This window comes from Paramisgurnus dabryanus, chromosome 20 (assembly GCF_030506205.2).
Source record: "Paramisgurnus dabryanus chromosome 20, PD_genome_1.1, whole genome shotgun sequence".
Lineage (NCBI taxonomy): Eukaryota > Metazoa > Chordata > Actinopteri > Cypriniformes > Cobitidae > Paramisgurnus > Paramisgurnus dabryanus.
The window spans coordinates 19762478-19779248 of NC_133356.1; the positions used below are offsets into that span (position 1 = coordinate 19762478).

General features: G+C 37.6%; 1 protein-coding gene across 2 annotated transcripts in view; it reads right to left on the reverse strand.

Moving 5' to 3' along the window:
- nrg3a (neuregulin 3a) overlaps positions 1-16771 on the reverse strand; it is a 354166-nt gene that overhangs the window by 334981 nt on the left and 2414 nt on the right. The gene's annotated exons all lie outside the window — the stretch shown is intronic.

Below are 16771 nucleotides of genomic sequence, written 5' to 3' on the forward strand. Positions count from 1 at the left end.
TGATTTGAAACGCAGCATTTTAAATAAACTTTATTAAATCAAAATTATGGGCTGGCAAGGAAGTTTATCATGGTGCAATAAACTTTTCAAAACATAAAGGACGTTTTAACTCTTCATTATGACCTTTATAAAATGATTTGTACAGTAAAGTTCCCTGTACTTGATGATTTAATCAAACAAAATTCTGGTATGCCTAACAAAATATGCAATGAAGATTGATTCTGTCATTTTCTCAATAAAGGCTCCAATAAATCCAGCTGTGTCATTTATCTTGCTTGTAGTGTGCGCACACACATAGGTATTCAAATCAATTATCCTCCCATCTCATGAGCTCTCATTTAGTGTGGTTTCATAAAATTTTACTTTACACTCCAGACACACACACACACGGCCATTTTACACACGTGCTGTCTGTCTGGCACAGAGAGATAGTCTAATGCATTCATTAATCCTTTATGAGTGTTGCTTACTGCACAGGAAAAAAAACATTTATAAAAATCACCAGTAGTGTCTCTTGTATTCACTTACACACTCCAACCATAAGTATGGAGAAAACTATTATCAACCATTCACATAGACAAACTTTTAAATCTATCCTACCACTCGACATTTCCACCTGCCACTCCATTGATGCCACCTGTGACAAGAGACAAACAGATACGGTCCTTTACACCCATTCACACGGACATGCCCACCGCTAACCACATTTAGATTTATTACCTCCAAACAGCATGCATTTTCTCTCTGCATTCATTTATTGATTATGTAACACTGCAAAATGTCAGGCTGATATGGTATTATGCCCATCCATAGTGATCTTGGCCTCATACATATTCATAACATCTCCATTGCTTCAGCTAATCACAAACTTGGATAAAGGTCAGAGGGAGAGGTCACTTAACAGCTGGTGTTTGGGACAGCCGAGCAAAACAAATAAAGATACACACACACACATCTGAAGCGGTTAAAGGCAGGCGGTCGTGCCGCCAGCTAAAATATATAGATTACACAACAGGTAGCGCTAGACTATTCAGTGGGAATCCTGCAGAAAAAGCCTTCAGAGAAGTTCAGAGAAACCGGCGCACATTTGATTCTGTCAGCATTAGGTCTGGAGCCCTACTTATTCCCCATTTCCTGCTCTGCCTCGGTATCGCATTTCAGACCATTACCGGCAAAGACGGCCACGTGAGGGATATGTAGTCCTCTACCACCATCCATCACTTTGTGGCCCCTGGTCTTACACTCCATCATGAGAAAAACAAACACACACATACACAGACACACATACACACAAACTGAACAAACCACAGAGGCAAGGCCAGTCAAGACAGGCCGAAATATCTGACACACACAAACAACTTTATACACATGCTTAAAGCTGTCTATTTATGACTGTCTAGTATTGGTTGATAGATGGGTTTATCACTCTGATTGAGGGCATCATTAGGCCGTTTACAGTGTCTCCAGAGCGGGGATACGCTCAGCCGCATTAACCAACTATATCTCAGTGCATCCTAAAAGGAAAATGCAGTCATCATTTAACCATTACATCATTCCTAATGACCTTTTTTTCTTTAGTGGAACACAACAAACTAATGATGGAACAATCCTTCTGTGGAACGGTGGCAGCACTATTCCTTTACATCGATATCAATACCTTGTAGGGAACTACGGTGCAAACTTTGAAATATCTATAAACAGAAAAAAAGACCAAAGCTTCAAGTGTCACTACAAACAGAGCATATTAAAGGAAACATACAGACCAAAGGATGTCATGTCTGATATACTACAGGCACAAAGATACTCTCATCATTTAACGCTGTGTGAGCACAGGACCCGAATCTCCCGCTGACATCAAAGGTACATATGCATGTGATGGACACATCATGCACACAAAGCATAATGCATGGACTTTGAGCTTTTTGTTATAAAAAAAAGACATGCTGGAGACCCACGGTTATTGTGTCTTGTCTATAAATATCTTCAGATGGTGAGAGAAACCTTTAATGTGTTTTGGTGTACTCTACTCATTGTGTCAAAACCACACTGGTTCACACACACACCTTTCTCACTCCTGTCATGGGGGACCAGTAACAGCCAGTGTGTTGGTTGCATACCGGGTCATATATCACCCTCTCAATAAGCATCAAAGTAATTTCATTCAGGCATCTGAGCACTGAACCCCTGCCTGAGTGCCTGACTTTCCCCCTAAAGGTTAATAATTGTTTGGAATGGGACGCCTGAGGATTTGGGAACACTAATGAGGGTGAGAAAGGTTCAGGCAGCACTGGGAAGTTACTCAATATTAAACGAAAGACATAGAAAATAATACATTTAGAATAGTACATTTAAAATAAGAAAGCCTCTGCTGTTTTATACACTGTGATTACAAGTACCTTGGGATTATTTTTTTAAATAAATATTAATATTAAAGGGATAGTTCATCTAAAAATACAAATTCTGTCATTCAAATCATTTACTCACCCTCATGTGGTTTGAAACCTGTATGAGTTTCTTTATTCTGTTTCAATGTACCCAGTTGATGGTACCCATTGACTTCCATAGTATTTGTTTTACCTATATGGAAGTCAATGGGTACCAGCAGCTGTGTGCTTACAATAATCTATCAAAATTTCTTTTTTTGTGCTCAAAAGAATAAAGAAATGCATACAGCTTTAGAACACGAGGGTGAGTAAATGATGACAATTGTTTGAACTATCCCTTTAAGGTGGCATTTGACACAGTGAGAGCCATCCGTACTAATAGTGACATAAAACCCAAGGTCATGAGTTTTCCAGCAAATGCACCCAGGATGTCCTGTAAATCACTTGGAATAAAAACATAGGCCTGTCAAATGTATAAGATAGAAATAGTCAGACATACATCCTTTCTGATTTTTAGATTAGTGGAATAACATGAGTTTAAAAAAAACTTATGTTTTCTTTTGTCCCTGCCAGTATTGAGTATTTAGTTTCATCCTTGGACAGAGTCCCAATTAAATAAAAGTGACACGTTTGCGGAGGTGTTTAATATTGTTACTGATAAAAAAATAATAAGAGCTCTGGAGAGTTAAAAGTCGTACTCTCCTTCATATCATTCTAAACAGAAATCACTTACTTCTGTGGCACAAAAACGGGATGTTGGGCAAGATGATTGTTTTCATTTAATGAATGTGAACGGTGACCAGGATATGTCAAGTTTAAAAATGCAAAGAGCATTTTAGCCCTTTAATTATATTGTATGATAAAAAACAGAATAAGCATCTTGCCAGCATTCCCTAATCTTGAAGTGCTATGGGGTTCAAATAACATACAAAGTGGGATGTAAATGATGACAATTTTATCAGATAACATACAGCTAAGCTTGAGGGGGGGGGGTCAACAGCATGTCATGCATTCTGACTTACTAACACAGTTTAAGAGTTGGTTTCCCCATGCTTAACATAGGCAAAGTGTCAAAAAAGCAGTTGGGCGTGTTACAGAGTATTTCTGTGCCAAATGCACCAGGGTTCGTACAAGTTTCGGAACGTTTTTTCGAATATGGGTCCAGCTGACATATCAGGGGGTAAGCAATACGTATCATTTATTTTTAAATGGCACTTCCCACGGAAAACCAAGCCCACACGTCAATCAGCGGGAGAGCAAAAACCGAGAAAGGTAGAAGTCATAGGCATCACTTCACGTGACAGCTTTGTTTATAGACGGTTTCATCGGACGCGCGTGATACACGTCTGGCTCCGAACTTTACTTCCGGTTTCGTTTTTTTTAATGGTCTGACTAGTTGCTAAACTGATCTCTTGAACAAATGCCTCCTCGAAAATAACAAATGTTTTGGTTTCCTATATAATCTATGTGTTGTTTTTTTGCTTGTTATATAAAAAAACTACGATTAAAGAACTTTGTTGTTATTTATTCTTAGCGGAGCTTACCGGAAGTTACGTGCGGACCGCGACAGCCGCTTGTTTATGTTGTTAATGCTGAAACGGTCTATATGAAGACTCAAAAATGGCACAAAAGAAGAAGTGTGATTTTGGCTGTAAGGAGAAGTAAGACAGCCTATGTAAGACAAACAATGGATATAGTTTGTGTATCCAGGGTAGCAGTGGAGCTTTGTGTTTGTGTTTGTTCAACGCCGGATTTTACTGAAAAGTCTCAACCAGGTCATGAGTTGCATGCGGTAAGACTTCTGTGTTATGTTGGAAATAGGTGCGTAATTGCATTATATATAAACGACACAAACGTGTAATGAAGTTAAACAGTGTTGTATAAAGTGTTGAATGACTCGTGACTCTGTCCTCCCGCAGCTCGTAACTCCTCCTTCCAAATGTTTTCGTGTGTTATCGGAAAGAATCAGTAAAGCTGGTCTGTCTTTTATAACTCTGATGAAACTAAAGTCTCTTATGAGATATGAAGGATGTAATACTACTTTAAAGGGAATCCAGATTAACATCAGATATTTAGAAACAGCTTGTGTTATAGGAGCTTTAAGTTTGCATACCCCATGCAGAATCTGCAAAAAAAAAAAAATAATAATAATAATAATACAATAACTTTTCGAAAAGGTTTAGACGGTGAAAACGCAAAGACTGTGCCAGATCTGGAGGATGTTTTTTAAGACCAGTAGACAGTTAAAATGCTCAGGACAAACAAGTGACTCATGAACAACTACAAAACACAAAATTCCTCAGAGTATTAAAAACGTCAAAACTCTGTCGGTGAGACCAATGGGAGACCAATTACTCTGCTTCTAAAAATGGCCAATGAGAATTAGTGAGTGGGATTTGTATGCTGAAGCCCGCCCTGGATTTCCGGGTATAAAAAAGGACGGAATTTATTTTTAAGTTATTGTTAAAACTTGTTTATGGCAGCACTAAGAAGAAGAGAAAACACTACAATTTGTATGATTCCTCTTATTGTGTTATTTTTCTGCAAACTTATTGTATTATTCATCTTGCATATTTTGCAAACTTATGGACTCAACTGTACGAGGTGAAAAAAAAGAAGAATAAATCTAACAGATAGCAAGCTACATTTTAAAATATTTTTTTCTATAAGAAAGGCAGTTAGACAGCATCCATCCCCGGCAATGTGCGCTGGTCCTTAGACTCCTGCATGTTGGCATGAGCCGTAAGATCTCACTGCACAGCTTGCTGGAATTTGTCTCCATAAATAAAAGATTTCATCTCTAATCTGTAGTAACTCTCTTTTCATATTTATTTCGCTCTTTCATTTTTTTTTCTGAAATGTCCCAGGGCTTCCTTGCTGTCACAGAGATAGATACCAGACAACATAATGGTATTTTTTACAAGGGAGCCACCATTTTTAGATTTTGTGTATTCAGTCAGTGAATATACTCGTGATCCAACTGCCAAAGATAGTGAACAGCTTTCCTGTGAATGATAAGAAAGCAATGCAACGCTTACACAACTTTGAAATAACAGGACTCAAACCATGAATGCTGAGATTTAAAATACAGCCTTTTCTCTCTTACGTACTTACTGCCTTACTGAGGCAGCCCAATGTTTAAAACATATCCGGATTCTGACCAATGGATTTCTAAATCAATAGTCTTATCTAAACCACTATTTAAAACTTGAACTTTCACACAAATCGTCACCGTCACAGCTTCGACTCACCATCTCAATTACTCATTTACCACGAAGACGGTCACACTCGCTCCGATCTATTGCCATCTCACGCACTGTCAGTCAGGAAATGACAGCTAGTCAGACGCAAATGAACTTTATTCACAATCAGCGTCTCTCTCAGGGTCCCTGGAATGCTGTCAATCATGCCCTCCACACTCCCTCGATTTTGTGTCAGATCCGAGAAGTGTGGGCACAACCTAACCATAAGATAAGATTCACTAAAGTCTATTTCCCGGCAACAATGTGACTCTCTGGTAGAACTAAATGGAGCAGAAATTGAGCAGAAGGTGCGGTTCATCCCTAACGTGACATGTTACCATTACTTCGTTCTGCTAGCCTCTTCAATAGTTACTGGCAAGTGTTTCACAAATGTTATGGCTGGCAACAAAGGTACGAGCAACAGAGAATAATGCTGTATTATTAATTATTTACACTGGATATAGAAAAGAATGTGTTTCTGGGCCAAGCTATAGAACATAAGATGTATAATTTAACACAGTGTCCTACATAGAGGGAAGGGGGGTGTGGATAAGGAGCGAGAAGATCGTACAAGGCTCGCTGTTGGCGAACCATCCAACCGAAAAGTCAACTGGTAGTAATATAGTGAGACAGTGGGATAGTTTAATACTCTGCTATTACTGCTAGGTTGAACAACTCTATAGAAATCAGACATGGCTAGTTAGAGAGCGCGCTCATCTCACAATTACCATTTAGGCCAAATGCTGCTTAAACGCTTATTTTCAGATCCTTTTCACAAAAAGGGCACATAATAAGACCAGAAGATTTGTAAAATGTTGATTGTCAGTTCATTTTTGATAAGGCTTGCAATTACTGCTTAATGTTTAGTTGCTTTTCATGATCATTTCAAATTGCTAAAAGGATAAATAATAAAATGAAATTACAAGTAATGGGAAACCAAGGTATTTGTAGAAAGAGTCAGCAGTCTTAGCCCTCTTTACCAAGTTCAAACATTTCGCAGATATCTGCACATTGTCATACAAAAACACAGCAAGAACGGCACAAATTCCACCTGGGCTTCTTTATTTCTTTCCTGTCACTCAGTATGCAGTTACGCACAGTACAGAGTACACAACTGTGGTTTCAAAGCAAACCATTTTAAATCCTATCTGACATATCTGAAATGTTGTACTTGAATTATACATAATGCATATTAGGCCCATTACCACACCATTCATTTGTGATCTTTCACCCACTTAATTTTAACGCACATCTGCAGTATACCACGAATCAGAGTTGTGAGGCTCGGAATGGCTCCATCAGTTAACGCTTGACAGGTGGCTGAAACGATTGAGTGACAACGCATGAGCTGACGTGTTCCCCCCTCTGGACGCCAGCCGCATGTGAGCTGGAAAACAACACATATGGCCTCTAACAGTCAGCATCCGTACTGGCCGTTCACTCATACGAGCTCAGATGCTCGCTGTGGGAGTGCTGACCACACAGAAGCGTAAAACGCTTGAGGGCCCGCCCCGTCTCCACCATTCAGTAACCTCAGTAAGACATCAAAATGTGTTTGTGGGTGTGTGCAAGGACCCTCTTTACTCTTCCATCTGAGCAGTGTCCTCAGGTGTTGTGTGCCTGTGCCTTGATGACCGTGTGCAAGAAAATGAGAGAGGAATAGAAACATAAATGGAGAGGAAAACATTAGGCATCAACCAACATTTTAGAAAAAGAAAGGGGGTTAAGCAAAACAGTGATAATATGTTTTCCAACTGATCTGTCTTATCAAACTTTATCTTTCCATCCAATTTGGAATGTAATCATTATATTTTTATTAGAGTAGTAGCTAATAAACATGTTCCTTATTTATATTATACTGGAATTATTTTGCATTACCATATTATATTGTAATATTACACTATACACTCAGGGCCGGCGTCATGGGGGGGCATTCGCGGGCAGTGCCCCCCCAAACAGGTTGTTGTGCCCCCCTACAAAGTTTTTATTAATTTAATATATATCAAGAATAATTAAAATAAATTAAACATTGAATGTTTCATGACTTGTAATGTAATCAAATGATGAAAATATAGTTGATATATGTTTTCTTTAATTAAAATAGACCAGTTTCTCTGATTGGATGTATTGACGCGTCTCACTCGTCTTACGTCTTTAGCATATTTGTGACTTGATACTAGCAACGTGTTTTTTCGCGGCATTTTATGGATCGTGTAAAATATGGATATTAGAACATTTAGAACGAACCAGCACCGCCTGCTTCATCTTCATGCAAACACAGACTGGCTCAAACTCAGAGATTAGAGGTCGAGGTGGAATTTACAAATCTACAGGACACTGTTTTAAGGAAGTTTAATGTTCGTGCACGCCGTCTTCAGCTATTTTAAAGGTAAGTTAGCGTTGTTTTAAATTACGTAAGCTTAAATGTGAAGTGTGGCTATAGACCGTTAACAGCATTACGACGTGATTATGGTAAAACGGCTTTTTTAAAGCTAGGACGCGGTGTGCGCTGTGCCCATTCATTTCAATGGCTTGCGCCGCGCGAGGGCGGTTTGTTGTTGCGTCGAGTAGCGCGAGCGCAGCGGAGCTCAGCTTGTGCTCACACCGCGGTCGAAGTTCAGTAGTTTTGCGCATAGTTTGTGGTCTTTTGCACTTTATACGGGAAATGAGCTGACAGTCTGTACCAGTTGTATGAGTGTGTGCTTGCTGTATTTGTTGTTTTAATGTCTTGTTTCTGCAAGTTATTGTTGCTATTGCGTGCCCCCCGTTGGAAGCCGAGTGCCCCCCTGTTAGTTATGGTCTGGCACCGGCTCTGTATACACTACACTAAACACTACTGTATACTATATACAGGTGCTGGTCATATAATCAGAATATCATCAAAAAGTTTATTTATTTCCCTAATTCCATTCAAAAAGTGAAACTTGTATATTTTATTCATTCATTACACACAGATGTTAGATGATTATAATGATTTTGATGATTATAACTGAAAACTAAGGAAAATCCCAAATTCAGTGTCTCAGAAAATTTGTGAAAAGGTTTCATATTGAAGACACCTGGTGCCACATTCTAATTAGCTAATTAATTCAAAACACCTGCAATGGCACTTAAATGGTCTCTCAGTCTAGTTCTGTAGGGTACACAATCATGGGGAAGACTGCTGACTTGACAGCTGTCTAAAAGACGACCATTGACACCCTGCACAAGGAGGGCAAGACACAAAAGGTCATTGAAAAAGATGCTGGCTGTTCACAGAGCTCTGTGTCCAAGCACACTAATATAGAGGCGAAGAGAAGGAAAAGATGCGGTAGAAAAAAAATTGTACAAGCAATAGGGATAACCGCGCCCTGGAGAGGTTTGTGAAACAAAATCCATTCAAAAATGTGGGAGAGATTCACAAAGAGTGGACTGCAGCTAGAGTCAGTGCTTTAAGAACCACTGGGCACAATGGTATGCATGACATGAGTTTCAGCTGTCGCATTACTTGTGTCAAGCCATTCTTGAACAACAGAAGCATCTCGCCTTCAAAAAGGACTGGACTGCTGCTGAGTGGTCCAAAGTTAAGTTCTCTGATGAAAGTAAATTATGCATTTCATTTGGAAATCAGGGCCCCAGAGTCTGGATTAAGAGAGGAGAGGCACACAATCCACGTTGCTTGAGGTCCAGTGTAAAGTTTCCACAGTCAGTGATGGTTTGGGTGCCATGCTTTTGTTGGTCCACTGTGTTTTTTGAGGTGCAAGGTCAACGCAGCCGTATACCAGGAATTTTTGGAGCACTTCATGGTTCCTGCTGCCAACCAACTTTATGGAGATGCAGATTTCATTTTCTTACAGGACTTGTACTTGTGTACCCAGCGCCAAAGCTACCAGTACCTGGTTTAAGGACCATGGTATCCCTGTTCTTAATTGGCCAGCAAACGCGGCTGACCTTAACCCCATAGAAAATATTTGGTGTATTGTGAAGAGGAAGAGCGATATGCCAGGCACAACAATACAGAAGAGCTGAAGGCCACTATCAGAGCAATCTGGGCTCTCATAATACCTGAGCAGTGCCACAGACTGATTGACTCCATGCCACACCGCATTGCTGCAGTAATTTAGGCAAAAGGGGCCCTGACTAATTATTGAGTGCTGTACATGCTCATACTTTTCATGTTCATACTTTTCAATTGGCCCAGATTTCTATAAATTGTTTCTTTGTATTGGTCTGAAGTAATATTCAAATTTACTGAGATGCTGAATTTGGGATTTTCTTTTTAATTAAAGAAATAAACATTTGAAATATATCAGTCTATATGTTTCATGAATGAATATAATATACAAGTTTCACTTTTTGAATTGAATTAGTGAAATAAATCAACTTTTGATGATATGTTAATTATATGACCAGCACCTGTATTCTGCTATGAGTGCCATCTAGATAAAACTTAATAAAAGCGAAATCTTTCTAAGATTTTCCATAAAACTTAGGTAGAACCGCCGGGGAAGGTCACAGCTCTACGCAGTTTAAATAAATTGAGGCATAAGGGATCATGTTATTATGGCTGCATGATGGTTCCCACATGGCTTTGGGAAAGACATCCTCTACTTCAGCTGTACTTTCATACAGCTTAGCACTGAGACTAATAGAATCTCGATTTTTGTATAGTCAAACTAAAATAAATCTGTGGTTTGATAGATTTCGTCAAAGTACACCTGTCAAACTAGGGTTGTAGGGTGAATCAATGGGAGCATGTGACAGACCACTACTTTTGAAATAAAATATAAAGAAAACTAGTAGTACTAGGATTTGAAAAAAATATCAGTGGTTCCTGTAAATAGAGCGGGCTGGAAAAACCTCTTAAGTAAAGCCTAGCCAATTTCATGGTGCTACACTTCCAAATTCAAGGATGAAATTGAATTATAAAATTGTTTGTAATATAAATGCAAGCAGGTAACTAGCAGGTAAGAAGAGCCCTATAGGTAGGACAGAGTTTGGTGGATCATCTAACTGAGCTCAGGAACAGAAGGAAATGTTGTGCGTGAGCAATCAGACCTTTCACCCTAAAAGTGATCCTAGTCAAACTGCTGAGTGGCAGAAGTCTCACAGAAAATCAAAATGAATCAATAGCTCATAACAGATGCCAGGAGTGGGATGCACTCTTGGATCCCTTAGGCAGCACTAAAAGTGTAAGACAATGACAATTTGCAAAGGTATTTCACTCGCAAATAGCAATTATTAGAAATAAATTATAAAAACGTACATGGTCAATATGTAAGTTTTGAATATGACCAGAATTTTATTTATTTCCATGAAATATCAGAGCTGGAAATCACAATTAAAAAAATTACAGATAGTTGTGTTTCCCAAAATCTTGTGGTAAATGTACTGTATATAAAAATGCAGTACTGTATATTGTGACTGTAAATCTTCCAACATTATAATGAGCATATGACTTGGATATTCAATAATCTTAAAGATGGATCAGTAATAAGCATGATTCACAGTAGAGATTCACAGCCTGTAATTTTTGGACTGATGGAAACATTTTCCCTGAGCTCTGATTGGCTGAGCTCCAGAAGAATGGCTCGTTGTGGGTTATGGTCCTTATTTGTCATGCTGGTCAGCATCATTTGAAGTCACAGTGTGGAATTCGGCTGTAAAGGCCAAATGCCATCAAGCGACCAAGGCAACAACCAAAACGACTTATTTGTTTGTCCACAAATGTAAAAGGATTTGAAAAAAGCCAGCAAAACCGTACCACAGTGACACTACAGAGATGAAATGACTGGACTGGCAAAGATTAAAGCAATAATACTAAAAGTAAACAGGTCCAGGCTGCACCCAGGCAACATTTATTTCAGTCAAATGCAATAAGATTACAACTTCAATCTGACTATAGCTGCAACGTGAAACATGGCTATGAAAATTAGCATTGGCTCAGGAAGCATCATTATGACATTTCACATTCACAATCATATACGATATGAGTACCTCTGTCTATCGAATCAAAGAAATATGCATTTCTAAATAAAACTCTTGTAATATTCCTCTACAGCATATGACTAATATAGACTCACAATCCCCGTGATGGAAACTAAACCTGTGGTAATGAAGACAAAACTACCTCCTTTAATATCTGCCTCCAGCATATCTGATGAACAGCTCATTGCTTTCTTATAAACACCCCATGCATCTTTTATCCCCAACGATTTAAGCAGTGCTCTTGTGAGGCATATCTGTTACCCCCAGAAACCAAAAAGTTTCATTTATCAAAATTGCTGCTGAAGAAAGTACCGTTCGGCCCACGATTCATGAATATTGCACTCCTTGTGTGGCGTGAAACTTAATGGAAAATGCAAAAATGATTTGCATTTGAACCCGAGTTCAATACCACAAAATATCAGTCCGGGCTTTCGAGAGTTTATAATTGTGAATGTTACTACTGCATCTAAAAGCCGTTCCTTCATTCAAAAATGTCAGCTGTCATTTTAATGCTACATTTGAGTCAAAGCTGTAAAAGTCATTTTGAATATGAAGTGGTAAAATGGTTGATAATGGCCTTCATTTAAATAGTATCAGACACACTAAGAATAACAATCACTGAAAGAAATTAGGTTGCCGGTAAATATATAAAATGATTTAATGGAGGAGGAAATTTGAAAGAAGTTACGTCATTGTAACCACAATACCATTTCTATTAAGGTACTGTATGTTGGCTTATGATAGATCCTACAGATTAATACATTAAAAAACATTTTTAATATGCAATGATATCATACAAAACTATACATTTCTCAGGATTTTCAAGTTTTGACTTGGCAAAGTGTTTCCGCCCACTAAGCTTTTGGTTCTGGCAGGTCCAACACAGTGACATGCTGGGTCCTGTCTCTATGTCCCCCTCTCATCTCCCTCTCCTTCACCTCTATTTATAAAACTCTGCACATTTCTTATCCCTTTCCCTGATAATTTTTCAGCAAAGCCTTGTCAATTATTCACACGCTCTTCTACATATTGAACATGTTTCCCTTTCTAAGCATTAATATTTAAGGCTTCATCCCTCCTTTAGGACACCTTAAAAGGATAAATCAAAGCGACATTAAAAATTTTCAGCGTTGGTCTCATAGTAAAATTAATCTCTAATGAAGCTGGATAGCAGCAATTTAATGGCTTTCTATTAAAAGAATAGAAAAACAGATGAGATAAACAAATCCCTGAACGGTTCTGAATTCTGAATGGGTTTAGGTCAATTAGCACTGGCAATGATTTTTATGTCAAAATCATGATCTTATTCCTAAGTTTAGTCAAAATAGTAGGATAGTGTGGTACATGGTCCATGCAATGTGCTAGATGACATGAACTAATCTACACAATCGGCTTGGTGCTACAAAACAAAGAAAGAATCAATGGTCATTAAATAGCATTCAGCTGGAACCAGAAATCATGTCAGCCAGATTCAGCTAAAGCTGTTTTTACTTAATGCTACTGTTGATTCTGCAACTTCATAATCGATCAAATTGAGAAATAACTTTTTATATTAAGTATCTACACATCTACACAAGCTAATAACAGATCCACGGCAGCAGTGTCACAACCTGCACGACCTCAAGTACGTATCATCAAAAGTAGCAATATTAGAGGCAACTCAATTCAACATGACCAATCTTCTGCAAACCAAATTATTTTTTATCCCAAAAGCTTTTGCAAAAAGAAGTGTTTCTCAAATCCTCCTAGAGGTGAGAAGTAATACATTTTAACATGAGCCGCAGCTGTGAGCTCTCAAACACATTAGGGACACAAATGGTTCAGTTATCTTTTCGCTGTGATATTGATAAAGGCAGGCAATTGTTGCTGGGAGTTATAGGATTAAGTTATCCTCTGTCAGACAATTGCAAAAGTAATGAATTACAACCGCAGTATACAGAATGATAAGACTTTGCTCAAACACCTATGACATCTCATAAAGTCTATGATTTTTTTTGTATTATTACAGCAAAAGAGGGGTCCATCTTACCGTGCACGGGAAAATATTAAAGATAAATTTAACAAAAATTGAACTAGGGTAAAAAGAAAACAATATTTGAAATTGTCATTTTCTGGTACTGTAACCACACACTTATATTTAGAGTAACAGCAGTGTCATTATCTGTGAATGAATGTAAATTGATTTGGATTAAAAACAAAAGAGTAATATCATAAAGTGATGAGGCACAACATCCTCATACTGTCTGACTCTGATATTACAAGGCTCATCATATTATATTAGGACATTCATATGACTGCAGGATTTTATTAGAGGAGAAAGCTATAATAATCCTTGTTATGTAGTTATATGAGCTGATGCAATGATTTATTGTGAAGGTATCCGGTCAGTTTGAAGACTACAGAAAGCAATAGCATTACAATCACATCAGCATCACACCTTAGAGTTGCATAATGCCCCAGGCACGTGCACAAGATAAGGCACGATGACGCATTCATGAATTTAAGCATGTTTATCAATGACAATGATATTTTACGCGTCACGACGCAAATACACTATTGTAGAGAGTGCTGGTTTCACATTTGCACATATTTTCAAAGACTAGTTTGCAAAAGTGACGTTTAATATGCGGGATACCTCATAATTTCACAATACAGAGTGAATAAATAACCAAATTTTAATTCTGAGGGGAAGTGCTTTTATTTAACATGAGGAGTTTTTTAATCTGCTGAAATAAAAATGACACATCATCGCCCTCAACCCTGTCTTGGAAAAGGGCAGGACAGTCCTAAATCTACCTTTACACGACATGTGGGTATTAAAGCATTACACAGGCTTTATTTATGCTATATTCCTCGTCTTTAGACACTGTCGCCCAGAGCTCCTCTAATAATGCAATACTGAGGGAAAAATCGACAAATGCGGAGCCAAAGAAACAATTTCAGTCAGTGACATTCCCTTGCAGACATCACAATATATACAAGCCCTTTAATGTGCCTCTGACTTTGAAAAAATCAATGTAAATAAAACTAGAAAACAAGAAACCTTTGCGTTATTACCAAACCCACATCAATTTAGACTTCGAATAACAACAAGATAAAGCAACTCACTGTGTTTCAAAAATAACTTTTGTTTTAAGATATGCATGATAACAACACTTATTTTCTCTCTCTCTCAATATGACAATGTGACTTGTGTTTAATCTATTCAAAGTGCAACAGCAGGGGAAACATAGGGAAAAGATATATACTGTATGGTATGCTGGGGCCCGTTCTTCGTACGTCGCTTAATACATCCGAGATCAAATGAGACATCCGAGAAGTTTAGATCTGGCTAATTATAATCTCGCTTATTTGGTTCTTTGAACACCACTGCTGTTGATGATTATTATGGCAGGATTGAATTATCTGAGATCACTGCGCGTTCGTGCACTGCAAGAAAAGTCAATACATATCGATAGTAGAAACACTGATCAGCCACGCTGTGATTGGCCAGTTGTTACAATGGCCAAGAACACGCCCATTTTTAACCCCTGCAGTCTGAGAGCTATTGATGGAAGGTTGTGAACGTTTTATGTGACTGAATTTAAAAACCCAGTTAAAGCTACTTTAGTACATAAATCACCATAAATAATTCAAAATTTTCTGTAAAAACATAATCTTGATATCTTTGCTATGCTTGTCAAAGATTGAAATTAATGATTGTAATTAAAATTTGATGCTCCTAAAGTACTTTAAGTCTCTTTTAAAAACAGTTAAATGCTATTTTGTCTGTTTGTAACAGCAACTTAAAAAGCAGAATAAAAAAACACAGGTGGTGGCCCTCCATCTTCATGTGATGTGCTGGCAGGAGTGATGTCTCTAAACTGGCTGATTGTACAGATAATCTCTGGAGCAGTTGCTCTTTCTTAAACCGACAGCCAATGCAACAATTTAATTCCTGATAAATAAAATTTTAATTGTAGTGTATTATAAGATAGTGTTTTCCTCTCTTTTGTGCAGTTGTAGATAATACACCAACACTTTTAGCAGTTTCCAATAATGTGGTAAATAAAGTATGATGTGCAGTAAGGGAATGGTAATGTTATTCTACATCAAAAGATTATAAAATACAACCGTTTCTGATAGCAATGCACATGACAGTAAAGAAATCCTCTCAGATGGTAGTCCTTTAGAGAAACTATATGCAAGTGGTTAAATAAGTTTACTTCAATTGCATTATTCTTAACTGATTTCTGACTATATTAGCAAAATTAGCAGTATTCCACGTTAACTGAAAGTCCTGCATCTGCTTAGTCTGCACAGAAAAGTGTAGTAAAGAAGATAAAGATATGTGAAAATATGTGCAAAAAACTTATTTGGTTATTTTGGTCATTTTTGTCACAGAACAGGGACAGGGTAACATATTTGTAGACAACGTTTTAAAGATAGAACAGATAGAAATTACTAAACGAAAACCCTTTCATGCATGACATTGTAAGCTACTTGACAATCTAAAGACAAAACTAAAATAGGAGATTAGTTAATTCAAATGAAAATTATTTCACACTGAGTAATAGTCTTTATTGTACATAACATCTATAAGTGCTGGGTATGATTAATTGCTGTTTTTATTAAGGAAAATTCAAACAAATTTAAAATGAATGTGATCAGCATGTCATTCGTTTAAGAATAATAATCAAACAACTGTTACACAAAAACAAGTCGCACAAGTACAGAAAAAATATATTTGTTATATTATATATTTTTTAAATAACATCGCTAAAAGATTTAATTAATATATTCTTTTTTTATTACGTGTTGAATTTGAAAAGCTCTTTATATTAGTCATGCATCTTACGCAGATTGCGCTCGTATAATGAAGAATACGCGACTGCGTCAGACTTTCCGTATCACATCCGCTTAAAAAGGTACAAACTAATCTTGTTTATATGAAATAAGCCTGCTCCCGAGCAGGTTTGAGCTTACGGACCTGTTGCTATGACACCAAGTTTAGAATGAGCTTCGAAGAACCAAATAATCCAAGATCATGCCAAATCATCAACAATCAAATCCAGCTAACTGAGTTAGCGACGTACGAAGAACGGGCCCCAGGAGTCTATTCACTATATCAATAAACATTAAAATGATTTTGTACCCTGATATCTCCAGATATTCATAAAAGTCTTGGTAATTTTACAG